The 12,556-nt window shown below is 46.1% G+C and overlaps 1 non-coding gene across 1 annotated transcript; it reads left to right on the top strand.

The window, feature by feature from the left end:
* The first annotated feature begins 12,261 nt into the window (after positions 1-12,261).
* Positions 12,262-12,336, top strand: Trnat-ugu. The gene has a single exon. It is a non-coding gene; the product is annotated as a tRNA-Thr (tRNA).
* The last annotated feature ends 220 nt before the right edge of the window (positions 12,337-12,556 follow it).

Genomic DNA, 12,556 nt, shown 5'->3' with positions numbered 1-12,556 from the left:
ACCTAACCAACCTAAGGACACCACACACATCAATGCCCGAGGCAGGATTCGCACCTGCGACCGTAGCAGTCGCGCGGTTCCAGACTGAAGCGCCTAGAACCGCTCGGCCACAGCGGCCGGCCCCATAAAATAATCAATTATCCTTACATACACAGCCTTTTCAATAACTTCAGCAAACACTGATAGCATAAAAATGGGTCTATAATTGTCTACATTATCGATTTTATAAAGCGGCTTTACTACTGAGTACTTTAATTGTTCAGGAAACTGATCATTCCTAAAGGAAAAATTACAAATGTGGCTAAATACTTGCTAACATGCGCAGCACAGTACTTTAATATTCTGCTAGGCACTCCATCATATGCATGAGAGTCCTTAGTCTTCAGTGATTTAATTATTGAATCAATCTCCACCTTGTCTGTATCACAGAGGAGTATTTCAGACATCAATCTCGGAAAGGCATTCGTGAAGAGTGTTATATGATTGCCTGTAGAAAATAAATTTTTATTTAATTCACCAGAAATGCTCATAAAATGATTGTCAAATACTGTACATATATTGTGTCGATATCTTTGTGTTTTCTTAAGCGCAGTAGGGGGATCACAACGTAACTGCGAAAAATTCCCAAATACCGTACCACCAGTTCCTTCATACGTCGCAGTTGGCAGGTAACCTTCGCCAGGCATTCGCCAAAGCCTTCCATCGGACTGCCAAAGGGTACTGCGTGATTCGTCACTCGAAATCACTCCTTCCGGTCATCCACTGCCCAGTGGCGTTGCTCTTTACCCCACCCCAAGCGTCACCTACCACTGACTGCAGGGATGTGTGGTTTGTGAGGAACTGCTGGGTCAACGTACCCCATTATTTTTAACTTACTTCTTACAGTTGTTGTGTTAGGCGGACTGATGGCTGCACTTTGGAACTTAGAGCGATCCCTCCCACTGATCTCGCGCGATTTTCCTTATCTAGTCTCTTCTGTGTTCGACGTCCATCAGACTGGGCCGCATCTTCCGCCAAAGATACTCAGTGGAAGAGTGTTCCGAGGGTGGCTAAGTTTTCATTACTTCTAGCAACGTCCAACTTGGGGTTGCGTTGTTTGGGGGAGGAGACCAGACAGCGAGGTCATCGGCCTCATCTGATTGGGGAAGGACTGGGAAGGAAGTCGGCCGTGACCTTTCAAAGGAACCATCCCGGCATTCGCCTGGAGTGATTTAGGGAAATCACGGAAAACCTAAATCAGGATGACCGGACACGGGATTGAACCGTCGTCCTCCCGAATGCAAGTCGAGTGTGCTAGCCACTGCGCCACCTCGCTCAGTGCAACGTCCAAGTCCCTTACATGGTTACTGATTATGGTATGTTGTGTTTACATCGATTTTCTCTTGGTGTTTATGTTATTTTCTCTTGGTGTTTATATTTTCTTGATGGCAGACTACATTGTACGAGAGCCGGCCGAAGTGGCCGTGCGGTTAAAGGCGCTGCAGTCTGGAACCGCAAGACCGCTACGGTCGCAGGTTCGAATCCTGCCTCGGGCATGGATGTTTGTGATGTCCTTAGGTTAGTTAGGTTTAACTAGTTCTAAGTTCTAGGGGACTAATGACCTCAGAAGTTGAGTCCCATAGTGCTCAGAGCCATTTGAACCAATTGTACGAGAGTCACTCCAAAAGGAATGCACACTATTTTTGTAAAAATACAGTTTTCATTCTGCCTGTGTGAAAGTTTTACAATGGGTAGATGCATCCTTCCCGCTTGTTTTCAAACTTACTTCAACCTGTTCCCGTGAGTGGCGCCGTCACAGCACGTCTTCAAGATAGCTGCTACACTTGACGCTCGTCAGAAGCAACGTGCTGTCATAGAATTCCTGTGCTGTGAAAACGATACAGTGGGAAACATCCACAAGAGGTTGAAAAAGGTGTATGGAGATGCTGCTGTCGATCGCAGTACAGTTAGTCGGTGGGCAAGCAGGTTACGTGATGAAAGTGGGCACGGCAGTATTGAGGACTGTCCTCGCAGCGGCAGGCCTCGTACTGCACACACTCCAGACAATGTGCACAGAGTTAACGAATTGGTGACTGCTGACAGAGGCATCACAGTGAACGAATTCTCACGCTACGTTGGGATAGGCGAAAGAAGTGTTTGCAGAATACTGAAAGTGTTGGCGTTAAAAAAGGTTTGTACCAGATGAGTTCCCAGGATGTTGACAGTGGCTCATAAAGAAATAAGAAAAACTGTACGCAGCGAACTTTTGGAACAGTACGAGAATGGTGGAGATGAATTTCTTGGAAGAATTGTGACAGGTGATGAAACATGGCTCCATCATTTTTCACCAGACACGAAGAGGCAATCAATGGAGTGGCATCATGCAAATTCACCCAAGAATAAAAAATTCAAAACCACACCTTCTGCTGGAAAAGTTATGGCTACGGTGTTTTTCGATTCCGAAGGTCTCTTGCTTGTGGACATCATGCCAAGTGGAACCACCATAAATTTTGATGCATATATGACGACACTGAAGAAACTTCAAGCTCGAGTGAGTTGTGTTCGACCACATCGGCAAAAACAAGCAAGATGTTTTGCTGTTGCACGACAATGCAGGGCCTATGTCAGTCAAAAAACCATGGAAGTGGTCACAAAACTCGGATGGACAAAACTGAAACACCCGCCTTACAGTCCTGACCTGGCTCCATGTGACTATCATCTCTTTGCGAAACTGAACGTCTCTCTTCGTGGAACGAGGTTTGAAGATGATGACTCCCTTGTGCACGCTGCCAAATAGTGGCTCCAACAGGTTTGTCCAGAATTTTACCGTGCGGGTATACAGGCGCTGGTTCCAAGATGGTGTAAGGCAGTTGAGAGGGATGGAAATTATGTGGAGAAATGAAAATATTGTTCCTAAAGAATGTATCTAAGCACTGTAAAACTTTGAAACATGTGGAATAAAAGATGGATATAAAATAAATAGTGTGCATTTCTTTTGGAGTGATCCTCGTAACAGAGCTAGCTGACACGCACCTCATTTATGGGGAGGCACGATAGGATAGCCGTGCGACGAGGTGGTGGTAGGTTCCTGTGGCACCAAGCTGCTGAGGTCATCGGTCCCTAGGCTCACAAACTGCTTAATCTAACTTAAACTAACTTATGCTAAGGACAATACACACCCCATGCCCGAGGGAGGATGCGGCGAGGAGCTTGTACGAAAACGGTGATGATTACTTATGACACATCTTACTGCTCGTGTTTACATGCGACTGACATCACTGCTCTACAAGCATTAACTAGGTAATTAGTGTTGATCACGGACTTGGTTTTCGGTACAACATGCTCAGATATGGAGTTGGCAGATACACATTTGCTGTATGGATTAGCAGAGGGTAATGGCTGTAACACTGTCAGCGGCGCAGGCAACCCGCTCGTCAGCCAGCTGACAATAAAATTTTAAATGAGACGAAAAGCAAAACAAGAAACAGATAACGGAGATATTTACATTGAATTTAAAACTTTTCAAAGGTGAAAAAACGAAACTTTTAGATGTACGGTAGATGACCTCTTGCACTGATACTTAAAAAACTGTAGTAACAAAGTTAAAATGGAACACAATTACCACACATATAAAAATTTAAAGCATATTCCAGAAACGCAGATATTGAAAAGGACCACTTTCCTGTCACTAAAAACGGGAAGGACTTGTCGTTGGATAGGGACTCAGTCATTGAGGGGTAAGGGCTGGCCGAAGAGGAGGATAGGAATGTGGTGGTGTAAGGATAGAGGACTGGTGCATAGCAGCGATGGGGTAGGAGTGGCTGTTGGGACAGAAGAGGGGGTTGAGTAGAGGGGGAATTAGTAACACTAATATTTGTTGGAAAAGGGGGGGGTGGAGAAGGAAAGGCAGGCGAGGAGGAATGGGTGTAAGGAAATGTGGTGAGTACAAGGATAAGGTGAATTGAGTGGGGTAGACTTATAGCTGGTAGGAATGGGAGATGGTTGAAGTTTCTTTTTGGAAGAGTATGCGGAGGATATGTAGGTGCAGATTTGCTGGTATATGTTGGTAAAGGTTCTGTATAGTATGAGGATTGTAAAGTAGTGGGGGAAACGATAGGATTATTGGAGTCGAGTTCTCTGATGATGTAGATTGTTCAGAGGTGCTCATGTAAGTGAGGAGAGGTGGGAATTTGATTAGGTGGTAAAGGATTCTTGTGGGGAAAAGTAAACGGACGTGGAAAGCGAGGCAGAGTGCATGGCGTTACAGAATATGGAGGGACTGATAGAGCTTGGGTGGGGCAGAGGGCAATGCAACATTCGCTTCATAAAGGATGGGGCAGATGAAGGATTTATACACTCATGTTCATAAATTAAGGATAATGCTGATACATGATGAAACAACGCTCTGGTGGGCGGTCTACGGGTTTAAATCACCTTGGGCTATGACCATGCGGTGCATTTGACCTGCGGTTGTCGCATGGTGGCACTGGCAGTAGTCCACATACACAGAGGTTTGTTGGTGCATGTCAGAGTACAGTGCAGCGAATGAATGTGCAGACGTTTTCAGACATGCTAATGGTGACTGGGCGTTGAAAATGGCTCAAAGATCACGTATTGACGACGTTATGAGGGGTAGAATACTAGGGCGACTGGAGGCTGGTCAAACACGGCAGGTCATAGAATGGACCCTCCGTGTGCCACAAAGTGTGATCTCAAGATTATGACAATGATTCCAGCAGACACGAAACGTATCCAGGCGCTACAGTACGGGACGTCCACAGTGTACAACACCACAAGAAGACCGATATCTCACCATCAGTGCCCGCAGACGGCCACGGAGTACTGCAGGTAGCCCTGCTCGGAACCTACCCGCAGCCGCTGGAAGAGTTATCTCCAGACACACAGTCTACAGACGGCTGAACAGACATGGTTTATTCGCCCAGAGACCTCCAAGGTGCATTCCACTGCCCCCTGGCCACAGGAGAGCCTGTTAAGCCTAGTGTCAAGAACACAGTGCGTGGTCATTGGAATAGTGGTCCCAGGTTATGTTCACGGACGAGTCTAGGTATAGTGTGAACAGTGATTTTCGCCAGGTTTTCCTCTGGCGTGAACCAGGAACCAGATACCAACCCCTTAATGTCCTTGAAAGGGACCTGTGTGGAGGTCGTGGTTTGATGGTGTGGGTAGGATTATGATTGGTGCACGTACACCCCTGCATGTCTTTGACAGAGGAACTGTAACAGGTCAGGTGTATCGGGACGTCATTTTGCACCAGTATGTCCGCCTTTTCAGGGGTGTGGTGGGTCCCACCTTCCTCCTGATGGATGATAACGCACGGCCCCACAGAGCTGTCATCGTGAAGGAGTATATTGAAACAGAAGATATCAGGCGAATGGAGTGACCTGCCAGTTCTCCAGACCTAAACCTTCTGGGATGCTCTCGGTCGACGTATCGCTGCACACCTTCAAACCCCTACGACACTTCAGGAGCTCCGACAGGCACTGGTGCAAGAATGGGAGGCTATACCCCAGCATCTGCTCGACCACCCGATCCAGAGTATGCCAACCCGTTATGCGGCCTAAGCACGTGTGTATGGTGATCATATCCCATATTGATGTCGGGGTACATGGGCAGGAAACAGAGGCGTTTTGTAGCACATGTGTTTCGGGACGCTTTTCTCAACTTATCACCAATACTGCGGACTTACAGATCTGCGTAGTGTGTGTTCCCTATGTGCCTATGTTATTAGCGCCGGTTTGGTGTAGTGCCGCGTTGTGTGGCACCACATTCTGCAATTATCCTTAATTTATGAGCTTGAGTGTAGATGAGGAGGACAGTGCAGGGGTATAAACTCCAAGTTAGGCGAGTTAGTAGGTTTAGTACTTTAGCCTGTTCTTGGGTTTCTGTTGGATGGTTAGAAGTGAGATTTGAGTCCAAGTTATTTTAGTGCATTAGTTAGCTGTACAGGATGGTCTTAGATGGTAAAACTATATTTATTGCCTGGGTTTTGGAAGGGTTGATTCTGAAAGGAGCCATTGGCTATACCAGGAAGTAAACTGGCAGAGGTGGATTTGGAGGGATCATTGAGATTTCTGGAGTGTAGGATAGGGAGCGAGGAATGCGATGTCATCAGCATACTGAAGGAGGTGGACTGGTGGAGGTGGTTTGGGATCTTAGCTGCAGTAGCAGACTGATCTGTAGCAGCGTAGTGCGATGCCTAGCTTAGGGTGGAAAGCTACAATTTTGGATAAAAATTATGTAACGGACATCCAAGAAACGCATATCTGTCACTCGTACACATCTGCGCAGCTATTGTTCACAATAGACAGGGGAGAGGGCAGGGTATGGAGCCTCGGGACATGTCTGCAGTGTGATGGAAGGTGTGAGAGTTGGTGTTGTTATGAATGGGTGATTAGAGAACAAGAATGCAGTAAGGCGGATGAGCCGTGGCGCTCGTTACTGGCGCGCCAGTCTCTTGGATCTCCATTATCGATCCTTAGATGTTTCCTATCTTTGCTTGCCTTGTTGTTTTCAGCATTCGCGTGGCGAGTGGCAGTTGACGTTTGCTCGGGCTACCTGCTGAGACGCCGCGAGGTACGAGGTGGGAAGCAACCACATATAAGTGGAGTTGGTTGTACGCAGTCTGCCGGTTCAGGATGGAGGATATGTGTTGGCTGCCTGCCTCTCTGCTCTCCAGATTTTGCTCGCCGTGCCTTGCGACCGCCTAGCTTGGGCTGCTGCCTGGTGTATCCTACATGAGCCATACCGGACGACCAGCAGAAGTTAAGCAGCCTTGTGTTTCTTTCAAGAAAAGGAGCAAATGTATAAGACCTTTTGTAACCAATTTTGGTGGCCTGTTAAGTGTGGCCTTCGCGTTTACACTGCCTTTGGGGAGAGCTAATTCTTTTAAATTTAAATAGTTGGGGTTCCCTGTCCTTTATAATCTTTTGGGGGTTTTATTTGAATTTTCTCTTGGGGTTCCCTCCTTGTGCTTGGTTAAATGTTTACTTGTATAGCGGGAAGTGACTCCTGGTTGAAACTCGGAGAAGGTGTTTGATGTTACTGCCGCTTCCGTCATTTGTCTTTTCAATTAAGTGTTGTCATCCCTTCGAGCGACCTGGTGTCACTCCTCGTTAATTCATGCTGGTTTATGTGTACTTAATTTTGAATTGGCCATTTGAATTAATATTTTCGAGCGCAGTATAGCACTAAGGCAACCTCATTGTATACCACCTTGTGCCCCGGCCTAGTAGCTTAAATTTCAGTGGCACGAGTTAGCTCCACTACCGGTTTTACTGATTTGCTCCCTTCAAAATCTTGTCTTGTATAAGTTTGTCCCATGTGTGTCTGGGAACACAGAGATGAGCTTTAGTGTGACTTCAGTGCTAGTCAGTTAATGGGATCTTCATTTTGGCTTGGCTTCCACTGAAGAGTTTGAGTGGAGCGTAGTGTGTTTGATTTGTTATTCATTTAATTACTGTAAGTTTATTTAATGGGGAGCAAGACATTTAAAGACTGTTGGTATTAACTCTCCTAGTTGCTGGGTGTTGCTAATTCGTTCCAAATGGCCTACTACTTATTCAATGGCAAGGCTGTTGATTAGTTGGTTACTGTGAGTACAAATTCACGCTATTTATTTGTTACCGAAATCGTTGAAGTGTCTGTGTCGTGATTCAGTCACTAGCTACGTGTTTGAGCTAAATTGATGTAAACCTTACATTGACTCCTTAAAATTTGTTGCCATCAGAATCCCTTAAGACAACTACGTTTTGTCACTGCTTATGTGAACCTTTACTGGGAGCAATATTTCATGTGGTTAAATTTTGTCTTAAAATGTGTATTTCTCTTATGTAATAAACGAGTGATAAAAGAAAAAAGCAAAGGGGCCTGGTCCTTCCCACTGCGTCCAGTCAGTAACACGTATCAGCGGACATAAGTAATTGGAAATGCATAAGTCTCAAGTTTGAAAAGCATACCAAAATGATATACATAGTCGAGGGAGACGAAACTAGCGGAGTTACAGGTGCTGGGCTAGTGCGACTGGAGTTGGCTGAGGTGCAGGGGCTAGTCATCAGAAGTGAAGGCGAGACATAAGCCACAATCGTTGATCGGGAATGAGGTAGTTTTGGTTCCGTTGTTGATCGGGAGAGGCTGGAATCGAAGCTCTTGCAATCTCTCGTGCTCGCTCTCCGTTATACGCAAGTACAGTGATGTTGTACCCAACAACAGAATCAAGTGACGAGTTTGCAGATAGTCTCCGACTCGTATAGAGACGGCGAGCTAGGAATGGCCCCACTAGCGAGTACAGAGAGCTGGTGGTCCGCCGCGGCACCTGCTGGCCGCTCGCCGCCCCCACCCGCGCGCGCGGCGCCTCCGCTGCCGTTGACCCTGGCTGGCTGACTGCAAGGCCGCCGGCGGGCCGTCGCTCCCTGCCCGGGCCCTCGCCTCGCCTTCCAGGCCTCCCCAGCCGCCCGTGCGCGGGCCACGCCGTGAGGCGTGCCTAACGTTTTCCAGAGAGGCACCGCTCGCCGACGGCGCGGTCGCGCATTCCGGCGCCCGGGGTCGAACCAGCCTGACTCCGTCGTAAGCTCACCTCCCCACCACACCACACCTGCGTCCTCGCGGTGCCAGCTGAGCCGCGTGGCTGATGACACGACGCAGGGGGGGCACCTCCGCCTTTCTGGGGTCTTTCCGAGCCAATGAATGAGCTCGTTCTGAAATCTTCCTCCCCTCGTACTTACGTTGCCTCTCACGAACTACAGCGCATCACTCCTTTGGTATTGCATCTCCTCTGACGGAAAAAAATGCACTAATTCTCAAGGACAACTTACGTGATAGTGATTCAAACAGAAACTGTAAACGTTCCATAAAATTTCAAAAAGTCGTGTAATGGAGTTGGCAGATGGTAGTGGTGTTCCTGGAGGTTAAGAAAGTGACCGACAGGTGGCACAGTGATGCTACGACGCTTGCCTGTGGCCACCATTTTGGGCCCACTGCGCAGCTGTTGATACATTGACTTCTGCAGTATATTTAGCCATGTGTATTAAAGATTGTATTGCATTGTGTGTATTACTTGATTTAATTGATGAAAGGACAAAATATAAAAATGCAGTAAATGAAGCAGGCAAAAAGGAATATAAACGTCTCAAAAATTAGATCGACAGGAAGTGCAAAATGGCTAAGCAGGGGTGGCTAGAGGACAAATGTAAGGATGTAGAGGCTTCTCTCACGAGGGGTAAGATAGATACTGCCTACAAGAAAATTAAAGAGACCTTTGGAGAAAAGAGAACCAGTTCTATGAATATCATGAGCTCAGATGGAAGCCTGGTTCTAAGCAAAGAAGGGAAAGCAGAAAGGTGGAAGGAGTATATAGAGGGTCTGTACAAGGGCGATGTACTTGAGGACAATATTATGGAAATGGAAGAGGATGTAGATGAAGATGAAATGGGAGATACGATACTGCGTGAAGAGTTTGACAGAGCACTGAAAGACCTGAGTCGAAACAAGGCCCCGGGAGTAGACAACATTCCATTAGAACTACTGACGGCCTTCGGGGAGCCAGTCCTGACAAAACTCTACCATCTGGTGAGCAAGATGTATGAGACAGGCGAAATACCCTCAGACTTCAAGAAGAATATAATAATTCCAATCCCAAAGAAAGCAGGTGTTGATAGATGTGAAAATTACCGAACTATCAGTTTAATAAGTCACGGCTGCAAAATACTATCCCGAATTCTTTACAGACGAATGGAAAAACTGGTAGAAGCCGACCTCGGGGAAGAATCAGTTTGGATTCCGTAGAAATGTTGGAACACGTGAGGCAATACTGACCCTACGGCTTATCTTAGAAGCTAGATTAAGGAAAGGGAAACCTACGTTTCTAGCATTTGTAGACTTAGAGAAAGCTTTTGACTATGTTGACTGGAATACTCTCTTTCAAATTCTAAAGGTGGCAGGGGTAAAATACAGGGAGCGAAAGGCTATTTATAATTTGTACAGAAACCAGATGGCAGTTATAAGACTCGAGGGGCATGAAAGGGAAGCAGTGGTTGGGAATGGAGTGAGACAGGGTTGTAGCCTCTCCCCGATGTTATTCAATCAGTATATTTAGCAAGCAGTAAAGGAAACAAAAGGAAAATTCGGAGTAGGAATTAAAATCCATGGAGAAGAAATAAAAACTTTGAGGTTCGCCGATGACATTGTAATTCTGTCAGAGACGGCAAAGGCCCTGGAAGAGGAACTGAACGGAATGGACAGTGTCTTGAGAGGAGGATATAAGATGAACATCAACAAAAGCAAAACGAGGATAATGGAATGTAGCCGAATTAAGTCGGGTGACGCTGAGAGAATTAGATCAGGAAATGAGACACTTAAAGTAGTAAAGGAGTTTTGCTCTTTGGGAAGTAAAATAGCTGATGATGGTCGAAGTAGAGAGGATATAAAATGTAGACTGGCGATGGCAAGGAAAGCGTTTCTGAAGAAGAGAAATTTGTTAACATCGAGTATAGATTGAAGTGTCAGGAAGTCGTTTCTGAAAGTATTTGTACGGAGTGTAGCCATGTATTGAAGTGAAACATGGACGAAAAATCGTTTGGACGAGAAGAGAATAGAAGCTTTCGAAATGTGGTGCTACAGAAGAATGCTGAAGATTAGATGGGTAGATCAGATAACTAATGAGGAGGTACTGAATAGGATTGGGGAGAAGAGACGTTTGTGGCACAACTTGACTACAAGAAGGGATAGGTTGGTAGGACATGTTCTGAGGCATCAAGGGATCACCAATTTAGTATTGGAGGGCAGCGTGGAGGGTAAAAATCGTAGAGGGAGACCAAGAGATGAATACACTAAGCAGATTCAGAAGGATGTAGGTTGCAGTAAGTACTGGGAGATGAAGAAGCTTGCACCGGATAGAGTAGCATGGAGAGCTGCATCAAACCAGTGTCAGGGCTGAAGACCACAACAGCAACAACTTTAAAGAAGCGCACTCAACCATCTAATGCACTGCTAAAATTGATCAGTGGCTGCAAACGGAACATGTCGGATATTTAGCAACAAAAAATCTCAACAAAGTTAAGCTAAATGAGTCGAAAAGCATCTGTTAAGGCGAGCACGAAACACAGTTTTTTCCCTGCTATCCTATAGAAGTAGCGAAAGGAGATTGAGCAGTTCTTGTTGCGATATCGAGATCGAACACCTGTTCTCATAATTAGCTTTAAAATGGTCCTATCCAGTAGCCATAAGGACGAAAGGAAACTAATATTAATTCACAAGAGCAAAGAAAATCCTGCTACTCGGTACTACTAAAATTCGCCCAATGTCTCTTTTGTTATGAGAAATAAAGCATTGGACTCAAATATATATGAGCGGTGCCTTACTAAAGAGAACTGATAATTTCATTAATTTGTGGTAAGTTCCTGTGGGGCCAAACAGCTGAAATCAGCGGTCCCCAGGATTACACACTATTTAATCTAACTTAAACTAACTTACACTAAGGACAACACTCTCACCCATGCCCCCGAGGGAGTACTCGTATCTCTGACGGTGGGAGCAGTGTGAACAGGGACAAAGGGCCATAGGCCGGCCAGGTGGCCGAACGGTTCTAGGCGCTTCAGTCTGGAACCGCGAGACCGCTACGGTCGCAGATCCGAATCCTGCCTCGGGCATGGATGTGTGTGATGTCCTTAGGTTGGTTAGGTTTAAGTAGTTCTAAGTTCTAGGGGACTGATCACCTCAGAAGTTAAGTCCCATAGTGCTCAGAGCTATTTGAACCATCTTAAAAAGCGCCCTAGACCACGCGACAGAACCGATAAACATGCCTATATGATTACACATTCTGTCTGTTTTTGTCAGATCTATCCCATAAAATTTCGTCTGCAAATTGTTCAAAGAAATTAGGAGAATGATTACGAAAGTACAAGAGAATACAATATTTTTAAAATATGATGATAATTAAATGGACACCCTAGCTGCAAACAGGCGTTGATGTACTTCATTGGGGACGTGTTGAAAATGTGTGCCCCGCCCGGGACTCGAACCCGGGATCTCCTGCTTACATAGCAGACGCTCGATCCATCTGAGCCACCGCGGGGACAGAGGACAGTGCGTCTGTAGGGACTTATCCCTTGCACGCTCCCCGTGAGATCCACATTCCCAACATGTCCACACCACTACATTCATAGTGCGCCTAATAGATGTTTGCCCGTCATACTCATTACTCGTGGGAATGTGGATCTCACGGGGAGCGTGCAAGGGATAAGTCCCTGCAGACGCACTACTAACTGTGCTCGCGGTGGCTCAAATGGATAGAGCGTCTGCCATGTAAGCAGGAGACCCCGGGTTCGAGTCCCGGTCGGGGCACACATCTTCAACATGTCCCCAATGAAGTACATCAACGCCTGTTTGCAGCTAGGGTGTCCATTTAATTATCATTTCATTTCTAGCAAATCTGCACGGTCATCCACGGTAACTGTTCTTTCAGGAACAAATACTACCGTCATATATATTTTTAAAATGTGTTTGAATAAATGGTTCAAATGGCTCTGAGCACTATGGGACTTAACTTCTGAGGTGATCAGTC

The sequence above is a fragment of the Schistocerca americana genome, chromosome 8 (genome assembly GCF_021461395.2).
Source record: "Schistocerca americana isolate TAMUIC-IGC-003095 chromosome 8, iqSchAmer2.1, whole genome shotgun sequence".
NCBI lineage: Eukaryota > Metazoa > Arthropoda > Insecta > Orthoptera > Acrididae > Schistocerca > Schistocerca americana.
Note: the sequence above shows the minus strand (reverse complement) of the source record. Positions and strands in the feature narration are given on the sequence as shown.